Here is a 27,384-nt window from a genome sequence, read left to right as displayed (position 1 = left end):
ACCACAGGTATACGACTCGATTTTTGAGTTCGAGAAGATTTTGTGCAGCCGCCTCAACTAGAGGAACAGACGCTGACCACTGGCCGCCAGATGCTGAACACACACCACTGGGTTTATTGGGTTTTGGTCCGCTCTGGGTATTTCATTTCCCTAGTACCACCTATATCTAGGAAGCTTTCCCCTATCCGCCACCCGGGGAGGCGCCCGATGGGGGTACCAACAAACCCACGCGGGATATATATATATATATATATATATATATATATATATATATATATAGAGAGAGAGAGAGAGAGAGAGAGAGAGAGAGGGGGGGGGGGGAACATTTCAATGACCGAACGGACAGTACATAATGTTGTGAATATATACTGTTCACGGTTTCCATTTTGCTTTTTTTTTTTGTTTTTTCACAGTTCAGCACACTTTCTTCCCGTTTTCATACTTATATCTGTGTTCAGGTTTTGACGAGCTGTCCACTGGGTTATGTTGCCGCTAAATCTGGGCGAGGGGGGTGGGGGGTTGCTATGGGGAGTTTCCCTTGTAAGAAAGACTGCCGTACCGGCTGCTGACGGAAAATGTTTGTTCACCTGCTGCGTGTATTGTCGGCAGCGCGACAAGTCGGCCGTGTCGTCACAAGGAAGACGGAAGCGGACGTCTAGCGCAATGGAGGGCAGAACTGTTTATTCGGTACGCAGCGTTCTGTGGAAAGAAGTGTGGGGTAGGCGGCTCACTTCCAGGAAAAAAGCTGCACGAAGCGGAAAGGTCGCACTGCTCGCGCTTTCTGCACTGCTCTCCAGGAAGAGTGGTGGGGGTAGGGTGGGGCAGGGACGGGAGTCACGTGACGTCGGAGCTGCGGCCCCTCCCGCCTGGACAACGATCAGTCGCTCGCTGACCGCGCCGCTGGAGAGTCGCAGAAGGTCCGCGCTTCATCCTCCGCAGCAGAGCTGCCGCGTACACAGCAGGTAGGAGGTGTCAGCCGGCACGTTACTCGCTTCTGTCCGCGGATGTACTATGAGGCACGGAATCACTAAGTGGTATATCAAACTACACGGGATCCTTGCTTGTCCGGTCGTCATTAATCCGGATTCCTTTGTGTTTTCCTTTCTAACTCGCAAATATGTTTACCGTCGATAGGGTATGATATATTTAATTAAATGAAAAAAGTAGTTTACTGTTACCAGTCACCGTTTTACTTTAATGTGAGTTGAAGGGATTTTTTTGTGTTTATGTAGGTTGGCATTGATTGTTTCTAGTGTGGGATCTAGTGGCACAGAGGAATAAAGGTTATGTGTGTCAAACGAGGCAAGTGTGGCTCCATCAGGTACTTGTATGTTTTTGACATATTGTGTGGATTCTGTTGTGTTTTTAAGTGTTCTCTCATTATTGAATGTGTACGCTTGTTTGAGAATTGTGAAGAGTATTTTATTGAGCTCGAATGTTGGGCTGTTCCTACAGTTCACTATGGGCCTGATGGGGGTCCCATTTTTGTGTATCTCAGGTTGTGACCTAAGGCAAGGTGCTTGTGGGCTCATTGTTACAATGTTTCTTGCTTCTTGGATGGCGAGTAGAAAGTTAATGTTGTTCGAAATGTGTTTAATTTCCTTTTGTATTCTGGCTGTTGGATCTTTATGTATTTCAGTTATGTTGCTGGTTTGGAAGAAGTCTCTATGTATGTTGTTCTGTCCATTACAACAGTTGTGTTGCCCTTGTCAGCTTTTACAATTATTGCATTATTCGTGTTTAATTTAGTCTTAATGGTACGTATAAGGGCTGCTTCTCTTTTCTTGTATGCTGGGAATGGTTTTGCAATTTCCTTTTCAATGATTTCGTTAATTTTGTGGCAGGCTGATATTCTGTCGGTTTGTTTCTTAAAGGCGATGGTCGAGATCTGTGAGACACAAGTGATGAGCTTCTCTCGGTTCTTTTGGTCCAGCGGAGCTTGAACATTGTGTTTTAAGCCTTTGCAGAGTAGAGCCTCTTCTTCTGCAGTGAATATTATGTTCGTGATGTTGAGGAAAGGTGTGTAGAATGTGTGCTTCTTTTGGCTGTTTTGGTTCGGTTTGGAAGGTAATTGTTGCTTTATAAGATTGACCGGTTTTTTCTTCTGTGTAGCTTTCGTTTTCTGTACGATGAACTCGGTGTACTCTTTGCCTTTTTTGGTTATGGAATCGTGTTGTGACTGGTAACAGTACGCGTCTTGTTTCATTTAATGTCAGTAATATTTGTTGACACCGGATGCTGCATAGCGATACCCTGTTCTACGTTCCGAGCTATCGACTACTAGTCAGTGTGGACCTGTTCCTCAAGGTACAGGCTGGTAATTATTGAACTATACTAACAAGGGAACCTCCCCATCGCACCCCCCCCCCTCAGATTTAGTTATAAATTGGCACAGTGGATAGGCCTTGAAAAAACTGAACACAGATCAATCGAGAAAACAGGAAGAAGTTGTGTGGAACTATGAAAAAAATAAGCAAAATATACAAACTGAGTAGTCCATGCGCAAGGTAGGCAACATCAACGATAATGTGAACCCAGGAACGCCGTGGTCCCGTGGTTTACCGTGAGCAGCTGCCGAAAGAGAGGTCCTCGGTTCAAGTCTTCCCTCGAGCGAAAAGTTTACTGTCTTTATTTTCTCAAAGTTATGATCTGTCCGTTCGTTCATTGACGTCTCTGTTCACTGTAATAAGTTTAGTGTCTGTGTTTTGCGACCGCACCGCAAAACCGTGCGATTAGTAGACGAAAGGACGTGCCTCTCAAATATTCATTGACCTCCTTATTGAAGTCGGGAGCGACATTTGCTGGGTTCATATTGCCAACGGAATACATCTCCCGTATTTAATGCACTCTCGTCCAGAGTAGTGAACAGTCAACTGCCAGCCAGGGAGCCTCGTTAGCAGGAATACTCTCTCTTCCGTGCGCTGCAATCGACTGACGTCGTGTGTTTCGATGTTTGTTTAGGTGCAGCGTCCCCATACTACGGCGCAGTTACCTCGCATCGGACGGACGGACGGAGAGATAATAATTGTCTGAAAATAAAAAATTAAACTTTTCACTCGAGGAAAGACTTGAACCAAAGACCTCTCGTTCCGCAGCTGCTCACGCTAACCACGGGACCACGGCCCTCCTGACTTTACACTATCCTTGATGTTGCCTATCTTGGGCATGGACTACTCAGTTTGTATATTTTGCTTATTTTTATCATAGTTCCACACAACTTCTTCCTGTTTTTCCTGTTTTTCAAGGCCTATCCACTGTGCCAACTTACAACTAAATCTGAGGGGGTTGCGATGGGGAGGTTCGCTTGTAAGTAAAATCGTCATAACTTCTGAACGCTTTGCGTTCGGACGTTCAAGCTGCGCGGGCCGTGGTGGCAATTAGTATGCGGCGTACGGTTTGGGTTAGGGACGAAGCCGACTTTCATTTGGATCGCTCCGTCAATCAGCAAAACTGGCGCTTTTCGGGGACCGAGAATCCGCATTTCGCGATCGAGAAGTCTCTTCACTCTCGGCTGGTGAGTGTGTGGTGTGCGATGTCCAGCCGCGGAATAATCGGTGCGGTATTCCCTGATGGCAAGGTCACTACCGAACGGTACGTGAAGGTTTTTGAATATGATTTCATCCCCATTATCCAAAGTGAAGTCGGGTGATCCTGCGGGAATTAGATTAGGAAATGAGACGCTTAAAGTAGTAAATGAGTTTTGCTATTTGGGGAGCAAAAATAACTGATAATGGTCGAAGTAGAGAGGATATAACATGTAGACTGGCAAGGAAAGCGTTTCTGAAGAAGAGAAATTTGTTAACAACGAGTATAGATTTAAATGTCAGGAAGTCGTTTCTGAAAGTATTTGTATGGAATGTAGCCATGTATGGAAGTGAAACATGGACGATAAATAGTTTGGACAAGAAGAGAATAGAAGTTTTCGAAATGTGGTGCTACAGAAGGATGCTGAAGATTAGATGCGTAGATCACACAACTATTGAGGAGGTATTGAACAGAATTAGCGAGAAGAGAAATTTGTGGCACAACTTGACTAGAAGAAGGGATCGGTTGGTAGGACATGTTCTGAGGCATCAAGGGATCACCAATTTAGTATTGGAGGGGAGTGTGGAGGGTAAAAATCGTAGAGGGATACCAAGAGATGAATGCACTAAGCAGATTCAGAAGGATGTAGGTTCCGGTAGGTATGGGAGATGGAGAAGCTTGCACAGGATAGAGTAGCATGGAGAGCTACGTCAAACCAGTCTCTGGGCTGAAGACCACAACAACAACATCCAAAGTGACCCTGATTTCGACAAGATATGGTTCATGCTTGACCCCATCGAAGCAGGAGAGTGTCTGATGTCCTGGAGGAGCACTTTGGGGACCGCATTCTCACTCTGGGGTACCCAGAGGCCACTGACATGGCTTTGGCCGCCATATTCTCCAGATCTGAACACTCGCGACTCCTTTTTGTGGGTTATATTAGAGACAAGGTGTACAGCGAAAACCCCAAAACCATTGCTTTAAACAGCCATTCAGGAGGTCATCGACACTTCAGCGAATCTTCCAGAATTTCGCTGTTCGTCGGCGGCACATCATCGCCAATGAAGGCAGGCTTATCGAACATGTCGTATCCTAAATCCGAATATGTGTAGTGACGTTTACGTGTTCAATAAAGTGTGTGCACGCCGTAGTTTGTAACTAATGTACCTTTTTCCGTATAGTTCAACAGTAGTCAACCTGTACGTCCACAGGATGCGTCTTTCGTCGTGCGCAATGGCAGACGCACGGGAACACAAGGGCACGCACAAAGAATTGTGCTCCGGCCGGAGTGGCCGAGCGGTTCTAGCCGCTACAGTCATGAGCCGCGGCCGCTACAGACGCACGATCGAGGCCTGCCTCGAGCATGGGTGTGTGTGATGTCCTGAGGTTAGTAAGGCTTAAGTAGTTCTAAGTTCTAAGGGACTGATGGGCTCAGAAGTTAAGTCCCAGAGTGCCCAGAGCCATTTGGACCATTTTCTGCTTGGGAAAATGCAACAATAAGGCTGGCACTGATATTTCGTTAAGTAGTAAGTGGTGGCTTATACATCACCTCGAGCTGCTTGTTCCTCATTACAAAACAAAGCATTTCAGCGATTTATTACTGAAACTGAAAAATACTGAAGGGACGTTCGTAGCCGTTATGTGAAGGCTAATTAGCTTTGAATGCGTCAATTGCATTTTGTTTACAGAACATTAATCATAAAGGACGATATGTAGAAAAATATCCTCGCACACGGCAAAATTTTGGAGTTTCCTTGAAGCCAGAATCTAGTACGATATAGGTTTTATTTTTCAGTTTTGTAGTTTTTGCATATTCAGTGTACATCATTTCAGTTTTTAGTAGTTTTTTGAGGAGCTAAACTTTTTTGTTTGAATGTCAGGCTCCCCAGTTGCTGTGCTTTTAAGTCGCCATAGCATTGAATATTTGTCCACGGTGTTCACATATGCGGAAGCTTTTCCTAAATTTTTTTCTCTCTTTTGAGTTTCTCTACTTCAAAACTTACTGTATCTTATTCTTTACAAAAGTTTGATCGGAGACCTTTTATATAACACCTGACGACCAGGGTAACAGTTCTCGAATTTTTGTTCAAATAGTCTTCAGAACGGGACACTCCGGTCAACTTTCTTCTTTGTCTGTAATCATCTTTGCCGGCCATTGTAGCCGAGCGGTTCTAGGCGCTTCAGTCTGGGACCGCTACGGTCGCAGGTTCGAATCCTGTCTCGGGCATGGATATGTGTGATGTCCTTAGGTTAGTTAGGTTTAAGTAGTTCTAAGTTGTAGGGGACTGATGACCTCAGAAGTTAAGTCGCATAGTGCTCAGAGCCATATTGTAATCATTATAATCAGCTGTGCTTCCTTTGCATGCAGCAGACATTATTTCGCATAATCCGTTTCACAGCATAACCTCAACACATTACACACTGGCCTCAGCCACCAGTCGGGTGCTAAAAAGCGCACGGCCACCATTTCCAGGAAATTACGCAAGCTCAAATGCGTATGCGTTGTTGCGCTGTTGGAAATTTACGCGCACGCGCAGCGCTGAACAAGTGTGGACACACCTTTAAAGAGTTGAGAAGCTAAGTCGGCGTTGCTCTTTTGTTTTGTGTTTGGAGTGTGCGCCAGTGAAACGGCTTCGAAACGAAAGAAAGTGGTTGTTTCGATGCACAAAGTTGAAAAGATGAAACAGAATAGACCATTGGTCGCTAAACTACCGCCCGATTTAAGAGTTAAGTATCCATGCGCCAAGCGGTTCTCAGCCGTATTTTATAATAATATGCCTCTAGCACCAAACAACCGAAACGATAAACGTCAACTAAAAGGTTTCGACAAGTTATTGCAACCAGTCGCCTTGTGTTTTATTATTCAGTTTTTATTTTCCAGTATCGGTTTCGAATCGCCTAGCGATTCATCATCCGATGCTACATATTCACTGCACGTTTCAAACGTTCGTGGGACTCACGTAGCAGAATGTATAGCCTAAACATATAACCACTGAATTTGGCGAGACTTGTTCACATTATGAGATCGATGCTTGCACGCTACGTTTATATATTCTGCCACAAGTGCGTGAAACGTGCAGTCAACGTGTACCATCTGATGAGGAATCGCTAGGCGATTCTAAACCGGTAAAAATTGAGTGGTAAAGCAAAAGGCAACTGACTGCAGTAATTCTGGAAACCTTTCTGCATGCACTACGGATAAGTTTTGACGTCAACAAACGTTCAAAGCTTCTCTCTTGCTCAGCAACAAACAAAAATAATTACAGTGATAGTAATATTTTAAGACGTGTTTAATTTTAATTGACGTGGGCAAATGCGGCTGTGAGCTATGTAAACTTGGCCGGTTACGTCAGGGGCAGGCGGGCAACTGTTGATTAGGTAAGAGGTTGTGAGGGGAGGGGGGGGGGGGGGAGTTTTATTGTTTCCCTTGCAGTGCAGACACGTCAAGGACGTGCGCGAAGCTTATAGATCTCCTGCCGTGGTACAAGTTACAAGTACTAAGCGACCTGTACTGAAATTGCATACCTACGGAATGTAGTCCGTTACGTGACTGGATTCGCGATTTCCTGTCAAAGAGGTGACACTTCGTAGTAATTGGCGGGAAGTCATAATTAAGACACATTTCTGGCGTTTCCCAAGGTTTCATCTGTATAAACGATTTAGGAGGCAATATGTTTGCGGATGGTACTGTCGTTTATCGTCTAACAGAACCACCAGAAGATCAAAACAAATTGCAAAACGATTTACAAAAGATATCTGTATAGTGCGAAAATTGGCAATTGACACTGAATAATGAAAAGTTCGAGGTCATCCGCACAACTGCTGAAAGGCGTGCATTATAAACACCACTTACACGATAAGTCAGTATAATCTTAAAGACCGTAAACTCAACTAAATGCCTAGGAATTACAAATACGAACATGTTAAACTGGAACGAACACACACAAAATATTGTGGGGAAGGCGAACCAAAGACTGCGTTTTATTCGCAGAACACTTAGAAAATGTAACAGATCTACTAAAGAGACTGCCTACACTACGCTTGTCCGCCCTCTTTTGGAATACTGCTGCACGGTGCGGCATCCTTACCAGGTAGGATTAACGGAGAACATCGAAAAAGTTCAAAGAAGGGCAGCACATTTTGTACTATCGCGAAATAGGGGAGAGACAGTCACTGACATGATGCAGAATTGGGGGTCGATACCATTAAAATAAAGGCGTTTTTCTTTGCGGCGGAATCAAATTCGAATGGCTCTGAGCACTATGGGACTTAACTTCTGACGTCATCAGTCCCCTAGAACTTAGAACTACTTAAACCTAACTAACCCAAGGACATCACCCACATCTATGCCGGAGGCAGGATTCGAACCTGCGACCGAAGCGGTCGCGCCGTTCCAGACAAGCGCCTAGAACCGCTCTTCCACACCGGCCGGCAGGGATTATAAGTAAATGCAAGCAAAGTGAGGGATAAAAATAACGAATGCAATAACATCGACAAAAAATACGATGATAAAACAAAAGAAATTAAATTGGAATTAGTGAATGAAATTAATTAAAATCACATGAACAAAGATTTCAAGCAGAAAGAGAGTGATTGGTTAGTTGACTTGGGAGAGGGGGCCAAACAGCGACGTCATCGGTTCCAACGAATTAGGGAAGCCATGGAGTGCTGTGTGCACAACGACCATATACGTTAAATTAAAAGGAAGGTCAGCGTTGGTTGTAATATTGATGTTTTATTGATAGCTGAATCGATTTTCGATCACATAGTGATCTTCGGTGCTGTACACATTAAACTCAGATGAAATCGAAAATCGATTCAGCTATCAATAAAACATCAATATTACGACCAACGCTGAATTAGGGAAGGATGGGCAGTGCCCTTTCAAAGAAACCATCGCGGCATTTGACTGAAGCGATTTAGAGAAATCACGGAAAACCTAAATCAGGATGACCGAACGCGGCTTTGAACCGTCGTCCTCTCTAATCCTATTCCAGTGTGCTAACCACTGCGCCACCTCGCTCCGCTTATGTATAAGAATTGACAATACCGGGTGATTATACAGTAGTGCGTACTGCACATCTAGCTCCTTTTGACGTCCATAAAACATCGATCGTTGCTGGCACTGTCGGAAGACTTGATGCTGCCATATATTGGTAGCCATTGTTGTAGACGAGATTTTTTTGCTGGTTGTGGCGTTTTTCTACATCTACATCCATATTCCGTAAGCCACCTGACGGTGTGTGGCGGAGGGTACCTTGAGTACCTCTATCGGTTCTCCCTTCTATTTCAGTCTCGTTATTGTTCGTGGAAAGAAAGATTGCCGGTATGCCTCTGTGTGGGCTCTAATCTCTCTGATTTTATCCTCAGGGCCTCTTCGCGAGATATACGTAGGAGGGAGCAATATACTGCTTGACTCCTCGTTGAAGGTATGTTCTCGAAACTTCAACAAAAGCCCGTACCGAGCTACTGAGCGTCTCTCCTGCAGAGTCTTCCACTGGAGTTTATCTATCATCTCCGTAACGCTTTCGCGATTACTAAATGATCCTGTAACGAAGCGCGCTGCTCTCCGCTGGATCTTCTCTATCTCTTCTATCAACCCTATCTGGTACGGATCCCACACTGCTGAGCAGTATTCGAGCAGTGGGCGAACAAGCGCACTGTAACCTACTTCCTTTGTTTTCGGATTGTATTTCCTTAGGATTCTTCCAATGAATCTCAGTCTGTTATCTGCTTTACCGACCATCAACTTGATATGCTCATTTCATTTTCAATCACTCCTAATGCGTACTCCCAGATAATTTATGGAATTAACTGTTTCCAGTTGCTGACCTGCTATATTGTACCTAAATGATAAAGGATCTTTCTTTCTATGTATTCGCAGCACATTACACTTGTCTACATTGAGATTCAATTGCCATTCCCTGCACCATGCGTCAATTCGCTGCAGATACTCCTGCATTTCAGTACAGTTTTCCATCCTTTGTGCTTTCTGACAGCTTTGTTTTACAAGAGAGTCATAGATCAATAAATTAAAACAAAATTGTAACCATATAACACCGCTGGAGTTCTTTCAGATAAAGCAGTCAAAAGTGCAAAAAATTTGTAAACGGAACAAAAGGCCATAGTTATAAAAAAATGTGATCTATAACGACATTACCGATCGAAATATGGCAGCATAGCTGTCATAATCACGCCATCTGTTAGTTATAACAATCAACTCAATACAGACAGCGACAGCACTAATGTGTGTTCTGTGGACGTGGAAAAGAGTAAGCAGTATTGCATAATCACACACTATTGTCAATAGTTGTAAAAAAAAAAAAAAAGAAACGAAGGTTAACGAAATTGCGTGTTATTCACAGACAGATAGAAAATGGCACTGTAATTGAAATAAACTTAGCGCAAACAAATAAAGCAGTAAATACTTTAAAACAGCGACTATGTCTTGCAAGACAGATGTGCGGTTCAGCCTGGACTGCAGAAGCTAAGCTCACTCATGCAGTAGCCGCTGTCCTTTTGGCTTCTCACAGTATTTACGTCTACGGCTGCTGATATTTTTAAAGATCTGTGGAATCCGATTATCGATATTTAAACAAATATCGTTATCGGCCCGCGATATACCGAAAAAAATGATCGCCCTATCATCATCAACTAAAGGCTCTGCCTTGTCAATTTAGCCACGTCCTTCTCTCCATTGTCATTCTCTTCAATTCTTCATGGGATTTTATCCCCATATCTTCTTTGATGTTATTAAAATATGTTGTTCATTGCCTGCCTCTTTGTTTTTTCCCTAAAACTTTTTCTTCAAATACATTCTTTAGTAACTGGTTGTCTGATTATGTGCCCTATGATTTTTTATTTTCTTCTTCCTATATAATTTAGCTGCATTCTGTTCTCGTTCACTTCTCTTAAGACCTGTTCATTACTTTTTCTATCTACCCAGTTTGTTTTCGTCATTCTTCTCCATATCCACATTCCCATTGCTTCGTCTCTTTTTCTCTGCCTTTCCCAGAGTCCACACTTCACATCCGTGTGTTAAGACCCTCCCGACAAAAGTTTTGGCGAACTTTCTCCTACTTTCTAGGCTTATGATTGTCTGTTAGTAAATTCCTTTTATTTTGGAAAGCTTGCTTTGCCAAGGCTATTCTCTTTATATCTGCGATACATTTATTGTTGTCAGTGATTGTGCTCCCCAAATAACAGAAGTTCCCAACCTGCTCCAGAACATCTTCTAGTTTAATATTAACTTTGTGGTGTCACCGCCAGACACCACACTTGCTAGGTGGTAGCCTTTAAATCGGCCGCGGTCCGTTAGTATACGTCGGACCCGCGTGTCGCCACTGTCAGTGATTGCAGACCGAGCGCCGCCACACGGCAGGTCTAGTCTAGAGAGACTCCCTAGCACTCGCCCCAGTTGTACAGCCGACTTTGCTAGCGATGGTTCACTGCCTACATACGCTCTCATTTGCAGAGACGACAGTTTAGCACAGCCTTCAGCTACGTCATTTGCTATCACCTAGCAAGGCGCCATATTCACTTACTATTGATATTGATGTTGTGAATCATGTACCTGCAAGAGCGACGTTCATCATTAATGGATTAAAGTATCAAACTAGCTACGTCCGCTTTCTGAATTCTAATTCCTTGTCACGTTCCAGACCTCACGTCAGTATAGTTCTTCCCTCCTCACGCCAGCCTGCGTGATCTAACCCGGTGTTGGCTCTTCAGCCAACACAACATTTATCATTTTCTTTTGTCTTCCCTACTACCATGGCTTTTGTTTTCTTCTTATTCATTTTTAGATTAAATTCTCTTAGGATTTTGGCAGATTTTAGCAACATAAACTCCATTTCCGTTACTGAGTCAGCAAGTACTACTACTATATCATCTGCAAAATGGATACAGTGTATTCGTTCCCCGTTATTCTTTTCAATTTTTAGTGGTTTTTTCAATAAATAAGTTGAACAAATATGGCGATAATGGGCATTCTTGCCTTACTCCCCTCCATATTTTTGCTTCTTCTTCACACCATTCACTGCTATCTTTGCTTCCTGCCTCGTCCTATTGGCGGAAAGGAATCGAATCCACCAGGCTATAAAAAATACCGGTTGCACGTTATAGATAAATAGCCAGTTTTAGAGCTGCATATAAAAGTGTTGATTTATTATAGCAGATCGTTTATCCCCCTCAGAGCAAGACAGGAATGGAAAATGGTGCACATTCACGCTTGGCGGTAAACATTTTTTTAAAATGGTTCAAATGGCTCTGACCACTATGGAACTTAACTCCGGAGGTCATCAGTCCCCTGGAACTTCGAACTACTTAGACCTAACTAACCTAAGGACATCACACACATCCATGTCCGAGGCAGGATTCGAACCTGGGACCGTAGCGGTCGCGCGGTTCGAGACTGTAGCGCCTAGAACCGCTCGGCCACACCGACCGGCGGTAACCACTTTGCTAACAATGATAACGGCAGGTAAGTGGCACAATAGATGACGTCCGGTGAGTCCGTCGTTCGGTTTTGTCACATATCAGATTTGTCCGGAACACTTCAGGTCGAGCCGGCTGGTGTGGCCGAGCGGTTCTAGGCGCTACAGTCTGGAACCGCGCGACCGCTACGGTCGCAGGTTCGAATCGTGCCTCGGGCATGGATGTGTGTGATGTCCTTAGTTTAGTTAGGTTTAAGTAGTTCTAGGGGACTGATGACCTCATAAGTTAAGTCCCATAGTGCTCAGAACCATTTGAACTTCGTCGACTTCACTGTTTTTTTCCATTTCTGCATACACCAGCGACGTAGGAATAGTAGTGTCAAAATTGCGTGGTGAAGCTAAACGTTGCATTTTCTGTTGGTAGCGCCCAGCGTCTATTACGTCAGCGTTTCCGCTACTCACCGCAAACACTAAGCTTGTCACGTAGATTTATATACAACAGTTTCAGCAGCTATTTTTGAAGAATGCCGATGTGATGAAATAGCACACTAGTTGCGTTTAAAATTTGTTTTTTAACACAACTGGTGTGCTATTTCTTCATATCGGATATCTTGTTATCCCACTTACACCGCCACCCCCCAGTGCAATAAGACTTTTGTGCCACCTATACTTGCTTCACACAATCAGAGAGAGACATTGGACTTGACGAAAGCTCAAAAAGTATTAAGACTCTTTCACACAGTGAGAGAAAAATTATGTCTACTACAGTTTCAAAAGGGGTAACGGCCTTGCCGTGAGTTCACCGGAGTTAAGCGCTGTCGGGCGTGACCGGCACTTGGATGGGTGACCATCCGTTCCGCCATGTGCTGTTGGCACTTTTCGGGGTGCACTCAGCCTCGTGATGCCAGTTGAGGAGCTACTCGACCGAATGGTAGCGGCTCCGGTCACAGAAAACCATCGTAACGACCGGGAGAGCGGTGTGCTGACCCCACGCCCCTCCTTCCCGCATCCTCAATGAGGATGACACGGCGGTCAGATGGTCCCGATGGGCCACTTGTGGCCTGAAGACGGAGTGCTTACAGTTTCAAAAGAACAACTTAAAATATTTATCGAAAATTGCGAACAAAATATAATATAAAAATATCTGCACTCGATACTGCCATTTCGATTTTGATCGATATTTTATCAACAGCCGTACTTGTGTCTGTGGCGTGCACAATGGCACTGACCATTTCTCAAACAATTCAGTAATACATTCTGCAAACGAAACATTTATTTTGTATCTTAGTGTCTCCCTGGTTGATAGTGAAGTAGATATTTTTCCATTATTAGTCATAATTATTGTGCTACTTAGAATTCAGGTACTCATCTAACTTCATATGTAGAGCCTGGCTTTAAGAGTGAGTCACTGACTCTACGTGATTACTCTGTCATTCACAATAAAGTGCCTGGCAGAGGGTTCAATGAACCGCCTTCAATCTGTCTCTCTACCGTTCCACTCTCGAACGGCGCGCGGGAAAAAAACGAGCACTTAAATTTTTCTGTGCGAGCCCCGATGTGTCTAATTTTATCGTGATGATCATTTCTCCCTATGTAGGTGGGTGCCAACAGAATGTTATCGCAATCGGAGGAAAGAACTGGTGATTGAAATTTCATCAGAAGATCCCTTCGCAACGAAAAACGCCTTTGTTTTAATGATTGCCGCTCCAATTCGCGTATCATGTCTGTGACACTATCTCCCCTATTTCGCGATAACACAAAACGAACTGCCCTTCTTTGTACTTTTTCGATGTCATCCGTCTGTCCCACCTGATGCGGATCCCACACAGCACAGCAATACTCCAGAATAGGGCGGACAAGCGTGGTGTAAGCAGTCTCTTTGGTAGATCTGTTGCACATTCTAAGTGGTCTGCCAGTGAAACGCAGTCTTTGGTTTGCTCTTCCCACAGCAGTATCTACGTGATCGTTCCAATTTAGTTTATTTGTAATTGTAATTCCTAAGTACTTAGTTGAATTTACAGCCTTCAGATTTGTGTGACTTATCGAAATTTAGCGGCTTTCTCTTTGTACTCATGTGAATAACTTCACACTTTTCTTTATTCAGGGTCAATTGCCACTTTTCGCACCATACAGATTTCTTATCTAAATCGTTTTGCAAGTCGTTTTGGTCATCTGATGACTTTGCAAGACGGCAAATGAGAGCATCATCTGCAAACAATGTAATAGGGCTACTCGGATTGTCTCATATGTTGTTAATAAAGATCAGAAACAACAGAGAGCCTATAACAATTTCTTGGGGAACGCTAGATATTACTTCAGTTTTACTCGATGACTTTCCGTCTATTACTACGAACTGCGACCTTTCTGACTGGAAACAACGAATCCAGTCGCACAACTGAGGAGATATTCCAACCGACTGGTGCCTCGCACGTCGTACATTGCTGAATATTAAGTGCCGCTGACATGGCAGAAACGGCTTCAAAAGCCGAAAGAAGCGTCCCCTCATATTCCCCCAGTTTAGGCTACATGCACTCGAAGCTGCGGATGCAGAGCATCCACTAATCACTGGCCTATTTACGAGGGGGTACTCAAAGAAACTGGTATTTTTTAAAACTTTATTTTCAAATTGTTTACAAAACTACCTTATCCCCTTTAAGATATTCTCCAGTACAAGTAACACATTTGTTCCACTGGTGCTCCCGCTGTTCGAAACATTTTTTGTAGTCATCCTTATAAATGACCGACAAACCCTCCCTCGTTTTTTTTTTTTCCTCGACTTCTCAAATGTGTCCTTTCATGCTCCTTTCCATGCGTGGAAATAAGAAATAAGTGGCATAGAGCTAGGCCAGACGAATAAGGTGCATGGGGGCAGTGGAAAGTTGCCATTTTTAGCCAAAAATTGTGTATCTGAGATGGCTGTGTGTGCAGGTGCGTTGTCATCCTGGAAGAACCAGTCTCCTGTCTGCCACAAATCGGGTCTCTTTTTACGACGACTGTTGCGCGACCCTCCTAAAACTTCCAAATAAAACGTCTGATTTGCTGTCTGACACGGGGGGACATACTCTGAATGAAGTTCCATGCAGCTTTTCGCGGATGATGCTGTAGTATACAGAGAAGCTGCAGCATTAGAAAATTGCAGCGAAGGAAGATCTGCAGTGGATAGGCACTTGGTGCAGGGAGTGGCAACTGAACCTTAACATAGACAAATGTAATGTACTGCGAATAGACAGAAAGAAGGATCCTTTATTGTATGATTATATGATGGCGGAACAAACACTGGTAGCAGTTACTTCTGTAAAATATCTGGGAGTATGCGTGCAGAACGCTTTCAAGTGGATTGATCATTTAAATTAATTGTTGGTAAGGCGGGTGCCAGGTTGAGATTCATTGGGAGAGTCCTTAGAAGATGTAGTCCATCAGCAAAGGAGGTGGCGTACAAAACACTTGTTCGACCTATACTTGAGTATTGCTCATCAGTGTGGGATCCGTACCAGATCGGGTTGACAGAGGAGATAGAGAAGATCCAAAGAAGAGCGGCGCGTTTCGTCACAGGGTTATTTGGTAACCGTGATAGCGATACGGAGATGTTGAGCAAACTCAAGTGGCAGACTCTGCAAGAGAGGCGCTCTGCATCGCGGTGTAGCTTGCTGTCCAGGTTTTGAGAGGGTGCGTTTCTGGATGAGGTATCGAATATATTCCTTCCCCCTACTTATATCTCCCGAGGAGATCAAGAATGTAAAATCAGAGAGATTCGAGCGCGCACGGAGGCTTTCCGGCAGTCGTTCTTCCCGTGAACCGTACGCGACTGGAACAGGAAAGGGAGGTAATAACAGTGGCACGTAAAGTGCCCTCCGCTACATACCGTTGTTTGTAGATGTACACCTTTGGCATAACAAAATCAGCATTGCTTTGATGTCTGATTTGGCTTGAGGACATTGTTTTGGACAGGGTGAGGATGACATCTTCCACTGGCTTGCCTGTTGCTTTGTTCCTGGGGCGTAACCACAGCACCATGACTCATCACCAGTAATGACCTTTGACAGAAAATCGGGATCAGTTTGAAGCTGTTGTTTCAAAGCAAGACATGTTTCAACTCGATGTTGCTTCCGATTGCCAGTCAGAACCCGAGGAACGAACTTGGCAGGAAGCCTTTTCCATTCCCAAATCTTCCGTTAAAATTCTCTGAACCGAACTCCAAGATAACCCACTAATCTCTGACAGTTGATCAATTGTCTGCCGACAGTCTGTGAGTGCAAGCTCTCCAATTTTTTTCAATATTTTCGCCGATTCGGGCAGTCGATGGACCTCCAGAGCGAGGTCCGCAGTCAGTCGACGTGTTGACATTTTTAAATAGAGCTAACCTCTCGTACACTTGAGCTTTTCCTATAGCGTCATCTGGGTAAGGTGTTTTCAACATTAAAACTGTTTCAGCAGCTTTTTTACTGAATAGAAAACAAAATTTCACCGATGCACGTTGTTCATTTGAACTTACCATCATAAAAAACGAACAAAGCAGCAAAAGCCATCACTGCAGATAAACAGAACAAGCCAGATCGACATGACAGACGGCACTGAACTGGCAATGAGTAGGCGGTATACACACCTAGCGGCAGAAATGCGTACTACACAAGCTCCGCCCACGGCAATGTTATTCCGTTTTTTTATGCGGGGGGGTGGGGGGTGGGGGCATACCATCGTACCTACACTGCATGTACCACCCTTCTCATCTGTAGTGTTTAATCTTTATTCCCAAAAAATCAAGGAACTGTTATCGGTATTAATATATTGACATCAGTTTAAAGAGAGCCCAAGTACAGATGAAATTTGTAGTTTCGAATATTAATCTCTAACTGTATAAACATGGCTGACCGGAGACAAAATTTGACATCAGATCAGACAGTGAACTCCGTTCAGGACTCAGCTCCATTGTATAACATTAAACATGGATCCATCGAAACAGGTTTAGATTTGAATTCAGGCAGCATTTAACTCTGCTTGGCAACATGGCTAAAATCAGCTATCGACACGATTAGTGCGCTTCGACCGCAGATATTTATCGAACGTCGTAGATACGCAGTATTTTTACTATCGGTGTCGTGCTATAACCAGGGGCCCTATTCTGTATCGTTCATACCGATCGGTGTAGTAGGTTAGTCTCGGTAGTGACGTCACTTTCGGTTCTTTATCGAAATACCCTATTCAGTTAAGCTTCTGAGACTTGTTACCGAGCAGTCCTCCCACCGATTTTACGACAATTGTACCGAGAGGTTTTGGATTTTGGTGTGGCCCTGTCGATCGGTTAGCTGTGGTTTATGTTTGTTGTTTTAAACATATTTAGCGGTTTTAGCTTTGGATTTAGTGATTATGTTACTAAAGAATCACCAGAGGACGCATCTGGTTGGAAAATGAGTTCTTCTTCTTCTTCGTTTCACCCAACTTTGGGGTACGTTGAATCAATCACTTCTGTGTGTTCTGTGCCTTTCTTTTCGCCCAGTACTGCTTCATTCTTTCTGATCTTGCTTTTCTTTCCTCATCAGAGATGACAATCGTTCTTTTCTTTCTATTTTGGAGCTGGAATCCCTCTTTTCTGTCTTTGCTTATCATTTTTGCGGTCCTGTCTGTGAGCATTTTTTCTGTGATGTGTAGTTCTCTTAAGTCTTTCTCTGTTTGGATAAACCAATTTGGTTTGGATTTTTTATTCCTGAAGTAGTCAAACATTCTTTTTGTAAGTCTATTTGGGTTCATTCTGAGAATGTGCCCATAAAACTCAATTCTTCTTTTCCTCATTGTATCCGAAAGTTTTTCTGTGGTTTTGTAGAGTGTTTCGTTTTTGGTATGAATTAGTTTGTCGTTATGAAATTTGGGGCCTAAAATTTTTCTCAATATTTTTCTTTCTTTGATCTCTAGCCTTTCAATTGGGCCATGGTTAGTGGTAGATAATGTCTCAGCTGCATATAGTGCTTCTGGTTTAATGACAGTGTTGTAATGTTTTATTTTTGAATTCCATGAGAGGGACTTTTTATTATAAGTATTTTTAGTAAGCTGAAAGGCTAGTTCAACTTTGTTTCTTCTTAATTCTATTGCTTTTTTCTCAAGGGCGTTCCAGCTAATCCATTCACCAAGATATTTGAATTCCTTAACAATTTCGATCTTTTGGTCTCTTACTTTAAGATATTTCATTGGCTTTTTTATATCTGTGATTATTTTGGTTTTTTCAAAAGAAATTTTAAGGCCTATTTTCTCTGCTTGTTTCTGTAATTCGAGGATCTGTTCTTTGGCTTCTTCCCATGTTTCAGCTAGTAGGGCCATATCATCTGCAAATGCTAGGCAATTAACCTTGATGCCTTTGTTTTTTGTTCCTAGTCGGATTCCACTATTGATTTTCTTGTTCCATTCTCTTACTATTTTTTCTAGGGCACAGTTAAATAACAATGGAGAGAGTCCATCACCTTGTCGTACTCCAGTTTTTATCTCAAATAGGTCTGAGAGTTCTCCCATAAATTTAATTTTGGAGTATGTGTTGGTGATGGTTTCTCTAATTAGGTTTGTAGTTTTATTGTCTAGGTTCAATTCTTTTAATATGGAGATTAGAGATTCCCTGTCTATGGAGTCGTACGCCTTTTGAAAGTCAATGAATGTGATGACATACGCTTTTGCTCTCGATTTTTGGTAGGCCATAAGATTTTTGAGGTTTAGAATTTGTTCTGGGCACGATCTTCCCTTCCTGAAGCCTGCCTGATATTCTCCAAGTTGACAATCTAGCTGAGGTTCTGCTCTGTTCAAAAGGACTTTAGACAGTATTTTGTGTGTTACGTCAAGGAGCGAAATCCCTCTGTAATTGTTGGGGTCTGTTCTGGATCCCCTCTTATGAATTGGGTGAATGAGGGCCATCTTCCATTCATCCGGAATTCTTTCTGTTTTCCATATTTCTTCAAATATGTTTTGGAGAGATTCTATGGCATTTCTATTGACATTTTTCCACAGTTCAGCTGTAATTTGGTTCTCTCCCGAAGCCTTATAGTTTTTGAGATTCAAAATGATTGATTGTAGTTCCTCGACGGTGGGTGGTTCTGAGTTAGGACTTGTTGAAGTTGAGTTGCTGAAATCCATTTTTTCAATTGGTTCTTTACAGTTCAGAAGGTTTCTGAAATATTCCCTCAAAATTTTGCAATTATCCCTGTTGTTGTGTGCAATATTACCATTTTTATCTTGTAATTGGAGTGTCGGTGGGCTGTACTTGGTTATTTTTTGTTTAAAAGTTCTGTAAAAGCTCCTAGTCTTGTTTTTGTTGAAGTCTTCGTTGATCTGCAAAAGGAGTTGATCTTCTTGTGCTTTTTTAATTCTTTTGAGGTTTTTACTCACTAGTTTTCTTACACTCAGGAAATTTTGCCTATTATATTCATTTTTCTGAGATTGCATCTGTTGCCATGCTTTCTTTCTTTGCTCAATAAGTTTGTCACAGTCCTCTGTCCACCATGCGTGTTTTTTGATTTTGGTTATAGGTGCTATTTGTTCAGCTTTGGTTAGTAGGCTTTCCTTCATTTGATCCCAATTTTGGTTCCTTATATCTTGAGTTCATAATAGACTATTTTCCTTTTTTAGAAATATAGTTAGGTTAGGTTGTTACTGTGAATGATTACATCCAAAAAACAACGTTTTCGGTCAATATTCTCTCAAAATATGTTATTTTTATGCAAATAAGAGTTTAAAGGTTATTAAATATCAAGACTCTGCTTATGTATATTACATGAGTGTGAAGTGACGTTGTTAGTGCCTTTATGTACTGTTCCCACAAACGAGTTAGTTAGTAATTATCGAAACGTGTTTACAAGTTCCACGTAACAATGGAAAGCAATTATGTGAAGCCTGATACAGAAAACCTTCCAAACTGTCACGCATTTATGACTTACGCAGCACCATTTGGCAACGAAGTCAGCCTACGTTCCTCTGCACACTACTACAAGAACTGAGCGTCGGGTGTCTGTTGTTCAGTGTGGCCGAGTGGCTGGCGGCGCGGTAGCTCAGCGTGTTCGGTCAGAGGGCCGATTGTCCTCTGTAATAAATAAAACTGACGATGAGTGAAGGAATCAGCGATCAACTTGAACAGATGTCATGTGGCGTCCGCCCAGACCAAACGAAGCGTACAATGCCGAACAAAATTATAGAAAAAAAGAAATGGTTACCGCGCGGGAATGCGATACGAAAGGACATGGGTTCGCACATGGCTGGATGGAAAAAAATTTTTTCTGTTCATCTATGCAAAACGTTCTGAGACATTGTTATTCGTGTAAGTTAAGATTTTTCTGCAATATTCGTTATTACTTACATGTAATAGCGCACTTGTGCAGTAATGATTTCGTGATTTCTGTGCATTTAAAATACCAAATATGAAATTGTTGGAGATGAAATTACTGTGAGTGAAACAACCGACAACGACTTTTATATTTTTTCTTGTCAGAAATAATTCACCATTTTTTCCGAACATGTAGCGATTTCCGAGTATGCGGCTAGACAGGAATCCAAGAGCACAACTTGAATTACTTGGAATGTAACTAGCAGCAGTCATCTTCATAATCTTGCTGGTCACAACTGTTTACCTGCGATCGAATCAAAAAATGGTTCAAATGCCTCTGAGCACTATGGGACTCAACTTCTGTGGTCATCAGCCTCCTAGAACTTAGAATTACTTAAACCTAACTAACCTAAGGACATCACACACATCCATGCCCGAGGCAGGATTCGAACCTGCGACCGTAGCGGTCATGTGGTTCCAGACTGAAGCGCCTAGAACCGCACGGCCACACCGGCCGGCTGCGATCGAATCCCCAACCACAGTAGACACACATGAAAGATCTCTGCCGTAATATTCTTCGACTGTAGCACCATATATGAAACATTGTCATTGATGAGATGCATGTTATACACTTCGACGAACTGCAGGAGCTCTCGAAAATGCGTTTTTTTTTTCAGTTTTGAAGACCCAGATCGTTGACGTATCATATAGGGAAGTGGGCTACTTAATCATCTGGATCTCTAAGAGCGAGTCGTAACCATATTCTGTTTACCTTCTTATTCTTTGAAACTCTCAGAATCAATTTTTCGGGTGTTTTTATAGATGTGTTAGTACAATGTGGTACTACACACCATTCCTAACTCATTTTCCGAAACGTAAAATCCAAAACACGATGTCAGTGTGAATGAGAATAAGATGACGTAATGTGGCATTTAACGACAATCTGCAGAATACAGTCGTATTTGCTATCGTTATTATGCATGCATGGAAACATGCGGTCAGAGAAACAGTAAATTTTTATGCATTTCAGCTGAGAATCACGGAAACGGATATAGTGCTCGTGATACTGTTAAGGAGGAGGCAAGGGCGATGGAGGCGGGCACGTTAGCTCGATGGAATGCGGCGTCATGCGTTATAACAACGTAAACGCAATTTTCGGTACTTGGAAGAATAGCGCGCCTGTGTCTTATGCTAGCCGCTTTGTGTTCGTGGCGCTGTGTGCGCTGCAGTGCGCATGCGCGGCCGCTCGCTTTTGATTGGCTTGCGTGACGTGGACCGACAACAGCGCTTCGGTTCTCTAGACCCGAACGGTATCGCTACCGAAATGCGTACTGAATAATGCGGGGACTCTAATTCGAGTACTAGACCGTTTGGTGCTCTTGAGTACCGAAACGATCGACAAAATGGCGGAAAGGTACAGAATAGGCACACAGGGGAGCAAGTAAACAGAAAAAAGAAGCGACTGTCTGGAGACAAAAAACGAAATGATCATGTGGCGTTGTTGGGTGGGAGGCCCCATCCGGGGAACTTCGGCCGCCGAGGGCGAGTCTTACTTCAGTCGACGCCACACTGGGCGACTTGCGTACTGGTGATGAGGATGAAATGATAACACAACACTTTTTTTTCTTTTTGTAGCCTCCCATCTCCCCTTACAGCCCTTCCTTCATTGGCGAACTTCAAGTCCTTCAAGATAACATAAAAAAACGTTGCTGTTAACTTCCTCCAACAGCAGCTTAAAAACACCTTCTAAACTGCCGTAGGACTGTACCGTTGACGGAGTCGAACATTATAATCGCCAACGCAGATACAGCGATAGCGATGAGACAAGGAGCCGGTCATCGACTGCGATTAAATGTAAAATGATGCTCTCTTAACAAAGTTTCAGAGGCACGGAATAAATAACTTCCTCCACAGATATGAGAATGGTGAAAAGTCCCAATGCTCACAGCACACATCAGTCTTCAGGAGTGAAACAGAAAAGAAAATTGAAGGGGAAAAATTAATGAAAAGCCCCTCGATGCTCGACAAATGGTTACGACCAGAACACAAACTAAATCAACTCGCCACATGTTCAGATCATGGAAAAAAGTAAAGAAAAGGAAACCAAAAAAGAAACAATACATAGATATAAACACACATACCAAAGACCTACGTACAGACAGACAGACAGACAGACAGACAGACAGACATACATGTAGATGTTACAGTGTCGCCCAGTCCACGAGCGGAGAAATCTCCAACCCGGCCGAGAATCGAACCCGGGCCTGCTGCAAGGACAGGCAAGGCACATTACCACTCAGCTAAGCATATGGACGCATCATCAAACCATGCTACAGACCGTCAGAGTTACAGGGGCCAGTGCCCGTTGTGGTTCTGTTTATGATGTTACAAACTTTCTAAGATGATGGATAAATGTATCAATCTGAGGTAAGGGTCTCTGCACTGGAAATGAGCTAGTCGAAAGTTGTAAGGGAAAACCATTCTGATACTTCTGACAGTGGAACACGTGCACTGGTACTGTTCTTGCTAACATTGTAGGGTCGCCACATTCCAGAGGTGGTAGTGTGGACCAAGGCAAGGAAGAAGAGTCGAGTAAACATGGCCCCTAAGGAACTATCAGAGCGTGTTGCTCTTTGCTACTGTGAAACACACCACCTCCATTGAACAGCTGTTCATAGCTCTTAATGTGTTCATTTTAGAGCCCATGTTCAATAGACAGTTCTTCTTATTTCGGTCCAAACGACCACCTCTGGAAGTTGTTTACCCTAATATCTTTTGAACAACTGTATAACCAGTGCTTTTACTCCACTGTCGCAGTTACTAGAACGATTTTAGCTTTTAACGTTAGACTCGATAGTTTCTAGTAAAGGGAGACTTGCCTCAAATTTATAAATTTATCCTTCTCCATTGGAAGTGAAACATGACGGTAATTAGTTTGGACAAGAAGAGAATAGAAGCTTTCGAAATGTGGTGCTGCAGAAGAATCCTGAAGATTAGATGGGTAGATCTCACAAGTAATGAGGAGGTATTGAATAGGATTGGGGAGAAGAGGAGTTTGTGGCACAACTTGACCAGAAGAAGGGATCGGTTGGTAGGACATGTTCTGAGGCATCAAGGGATAACCAAATTGGTATTGGAGGGCAGCGTGGAGGGTAAAAATCGTAGAGGGAGACCAAGAGATGAATACACTAAACAGATAGAGGAGGATGTAGGTTGCAGTAGGTACTGGGAGATGAAGAAGCTTGCACAGGATAGAGTAGCATGAAGAGCTGCATCAAACCAGTATCAGGACTGAAGACCACAACAACAACAATCCTTCTCCATCGTCCTTGAAAGTTTGTAAATCTCGGAATCACCTTGTGTATAAATACGAGGGTCATTCAATAATTAAAGAGAGTGGTCTGAGGAAAAATCTGTTAGCAGGGCAAGTTTGGTACTTTAATGGCTTTAAGTTGGCATGACTGGGATGAGCCCTGACCAACTTGAAACGTGCACATCAGTTGAACAACGTTCTGTCATTCCACAAGCTGCAACATCATCGTTTTTTGTTTGCTGAAGGCGAGAAACCACTGAATATGTACTGTAGAATGTCTGAAGTTTATGGTGAAGGTTGTATGAACCGTGCAAATTTTTACAAATGTGTAGAGCAGTTCAAAAATGCTCGCGACTCAGTGTCTGAGGAACACCGTTCTGGCCGACCAGTTGCAGTTTCAACTCCCTCACTTGAAAGTCGAATTGATGACATTGTCCGTGCCTACCGCCGTGTGACTGTGGAAGTGATAGTCGATAAGGTTCAAGTTAGTACTGGTACATTTCGTAACATTATCTGTAGCAAGCTGAAGTACCGGAAAATATGTGCATGATGGGGTCCCAAAGGAGTTGACGCGGCTACACAAGGAAACACGGTTGAGAGTGTGCACAGAGCTAAAGGAACGTCATGAAAGGTAAGGTGAGCACTTCCTCAACAAAATTTGAACTTGTGATGAACCTTTGGTTCACTACTGTTATTAGCCAGAATCAAAAAGACAAAGCATGGAGTGGAAGCACACCAAGTCACATGTCAAGAAAAAATTCAAAACCCAAACATCGGCAGGAAAAGTCATGTTGACGGTGCTTTGGGATGCTGAAGGTCCAGTTTTTTTGTGACTATCTTGAAGAGCAGTGTACAATGAACACCCAATACTACTCGGATTCGCCTTTAAACAAGGTGAGGCCAGCCATGAGAGAGACAGACATTGTGGATCTCAGAAGAGAGGTGTGATACTCCAGCAAGACAACGCACGTCTTCGTATTGCTCAACTAACCCGTCAAACCATCGACAAAACGGGTGGGTAGTACTGCCTCATCCCCCTTACAGTCCTGATTCATCTCCTAGTGGTTTACATTTGTTTGGTGTACTGAAGGAGGCATTACATGGGAAGAAATTGGCTCAAATGGCTCTGAGCACTATGCGACTTCTGAGGTCATCAGTCGCCTAGAACTCAGAACTACTTTCTTTTGTGGACACGTGCGTAGCGAGCACGGGACCCCGAGCTAATGTGGCCCTCCTTCCTTTCCGGGCTGCATACCTTCCCTTCCCTTTCCGCATCCCTCCCCGTCCCCCATCTTCGCCCCCCCCCCCCTCACCTCTGGCTCTTTCCTTCCCTTTCTCCCCCTCTGGGAGTATGGTTTGTGCCTACGTCCGGAGACGGACGCTCGAAACTGTTCCAAATTCCTTGCTTTTCCACTTGCAAGTCCTCGTCCTTCCTCTGTCCTTCTCTTTTCCTTCCCTCTTCTCCTTGCCCTTTTCTCCGCTGCGGCGTTTGAGACCCCCTCTTCTTTCCTTTCCCTTTCTCTTCTTTCCTCCCTGTGCGTGTCTGAAGGCCGACCCACGCACTTCCATGCGTAGCCGGTGACGGGGTAACGCGTAATTCCCCGCCCCGGGTAGACAGGTAGGACACGTACGTACCCCCTGGTAACGGCCAGGCCCAGGGAGGGGTGATTACCCGAGCTGATACCTTCCGAAAGTGCCGATTGGTCCCTCCGTCCGTTTGTCGGGAGGTGTGACCTGAGGTGTGAACAATCACCTAAGGCGGGTGTGCCCTCGGTGAGGGCCCCCACAAGGGAGGAGCGCGCCATCGGAGACGCCGGTAATCATGGGGGATTCTTCCGCAATGGTTTCCTCACCTTCCACTATGTCTGCTCACAAACGTAAGTTCACTGAGTCTCAGCCACAGACGGTTCTTACATCGTTGCCACAGTTCCTTGTTGTTTCTCGGTCTGACGAAGGTCACGACTTTTCCACGGTCAACCCTTTCATTATTCAGAAAGGTGTCGACGCAATAGCGGGTCCTGTAAAGTCTTGTTCCAGATTACGGAATGGCACCCTGTTGTTAGAAACACACAGTGCCCTCCAGGCTCAAAAATTGCTGCGTACTTCTCTGCTCCACACCTTCCCTGTCCGGGTGGAACCGCACCGTACCTTAAATTCCTCGCGTGGAGTCGTTTATACACGCTCCCTCGATGGATTGTCTGACGAAGAAATTCAGCACTATCTGTCTGACCAAGGCGTCACGGCTGTTCATCGGGTTATGGAAAGGGTTGACTCGAACATCATTCCAACCCGCACTGTCTTCTTGACATTTGACAAAGTTCAACTCCCATCAAAAATCAAAGCAGGCTATGAGATAATTTCCGTTCGCCCTTATATCCCAAACCCTACGCGTTGCTATCGATGTCAGCGGTTCAATCACACCAGCCAGTCCTGTTCCAATCCGGCCAAATGTGTTACGTGTGGCAGGGATGCCCATGAGGGTGCTTGTCCACCTCCATCCCCTCGCTGCATCAACTGTATGGGTGACCACGCTGCTTCCTCTCGAGATTGCCCTGTTTTTAAGGACGAAAAGCTGATCCAGGAAATAAGAGTGAAGGAAAAGGTGTCGACCTTTGCTGCTCGAAAGTTACTCGCCAGTCGACAGCCCACCGTGCCTCAGAAAGGAAAATACAGCGCTGTCCTTGCTTCTCCTCGGCCAACAAAGGAGGCGGCCACGCAGACTTGCGACCTCACATTTAGTACCACGGTCGTCAGATCGGCCAGCGCAAAGATCGCCCGTTCAACCTCACCTCTTTCGCCTGCCCACTCTATGGCTCACCCTTCGTCGGGTTCTGCTAAATCTCGAGCCCAAAAGTCAGACGCCAAGTCTTCAAAAAAAGAGCATTCTTGTGAAGAGTTTTTACGTACTGCAACTTCACAACCATCGGTTCCTCCTTCATCTAAACATACCTCCAAGAAGGCTACGAAGAAACACAGTTCCTCTCCTTCTCCGCCAAGGCGTGTCCCATCTACAGCACCACCTGGCGGAAATCGCCCTCGGCCATCTTCTGTGTCGCCGAGGCGCACTGTTGGTGGCCGGTCAACTGGCCGATCGTTGGTGGCAGGAGCTGCTCCTGACCAACCTATGGATCAGGATCTTCTGCCTTCGACTGAATGCCATTCCATGCTGTCGGTCGCAAGCTCTGAGCAGTCGTTGAGTTGACAGCACCCTTGGTCACGTTCCTCCATTTTCTGTTCACCCTATGTCCATTCTCCACTGGAATATCCGCGGCATTCGCGCCAATCGGGAGGAATTGTCGATCCTCTTACGATCCTACTCGCCGGTCATCTTCTGTCTTCAGGAAACAAAGCTGCGTCCCCATGACCGCTTTGTTCTCCCTCATTTTCAGTCCGTCCGATATGACCTCCCCTCTGTTGAAGGCACTCCAGCCCATGGCGGACTCATGATTCTGCTCCATGATACTCTCCATTATCACCCAATCCCCTTAAACACTTCCTTCCAAGCTGTCGCCGTCCGTCTTTCCCTTTCTGGATACACGTTCTCTCTTTGTACGGTATACATTCCATCGTCTACACCAATGGCACGAGCTGATCTCCTTCATCTTCTTGATCAGCTTCCACCCCCCTATTTGCTGGTTGGGGACTTCAATGCCCACCACCCGCTTTGGGGATCTCCACATCCTTGTCCACGTGGCTCACTATTGCTAGACGTCTTCCACCAAGCGGATCTAGTCTGCCGCAACACTGGGGTCCCCACATTTTTGTCTGCCTCCACGGCAAATTTATCCCATTTGGACCTTGCGGTCGGTACTGTTCCG

General features: G+C 44.1%; 1 protein-coding gene across 1 annotated transcript in view; it reads left to right on the top strand.

Moving 5' to 3' along the window:
• Window positions 1-892: 892 nt before the first annotated feature.
• The window catches only part of LOC126427084 (caseinolytic peptidase B protein homolog), a 118,216-nt gene continuing 91,724 nt past the window's right edge, over window positions 893-27,384 (top strand). The window contains exon 1 of the mRNA XM_050089261.1: window positions 893-962. The gene's annotated coding sequence lies outside the window, so the exon portion shown is untranslated. The remainder of the gene's footprint in view (window positions 963-27,384) is intronic.

Source organism: Schistocerca serialis, chromosome 11 (assembly GCF_023864345.2).
Source record: "Schistocerca serialis cubense isolate TAMUIC-IGC-003099 chromosome 11, iqSchSeri2.2, whole genome shotgun sequence".
NCBI lineage: Eukaryota > Metazoa > Arthropoda > Insecta > Orthoptera > Acrididae > Schistocerca > Schistocerca serialis.
The sequence above is the reverse complement of the archived record's forward strand: the minus strand, read 5'-3'. Positions and strand labels throughout refer to the sequence as shown.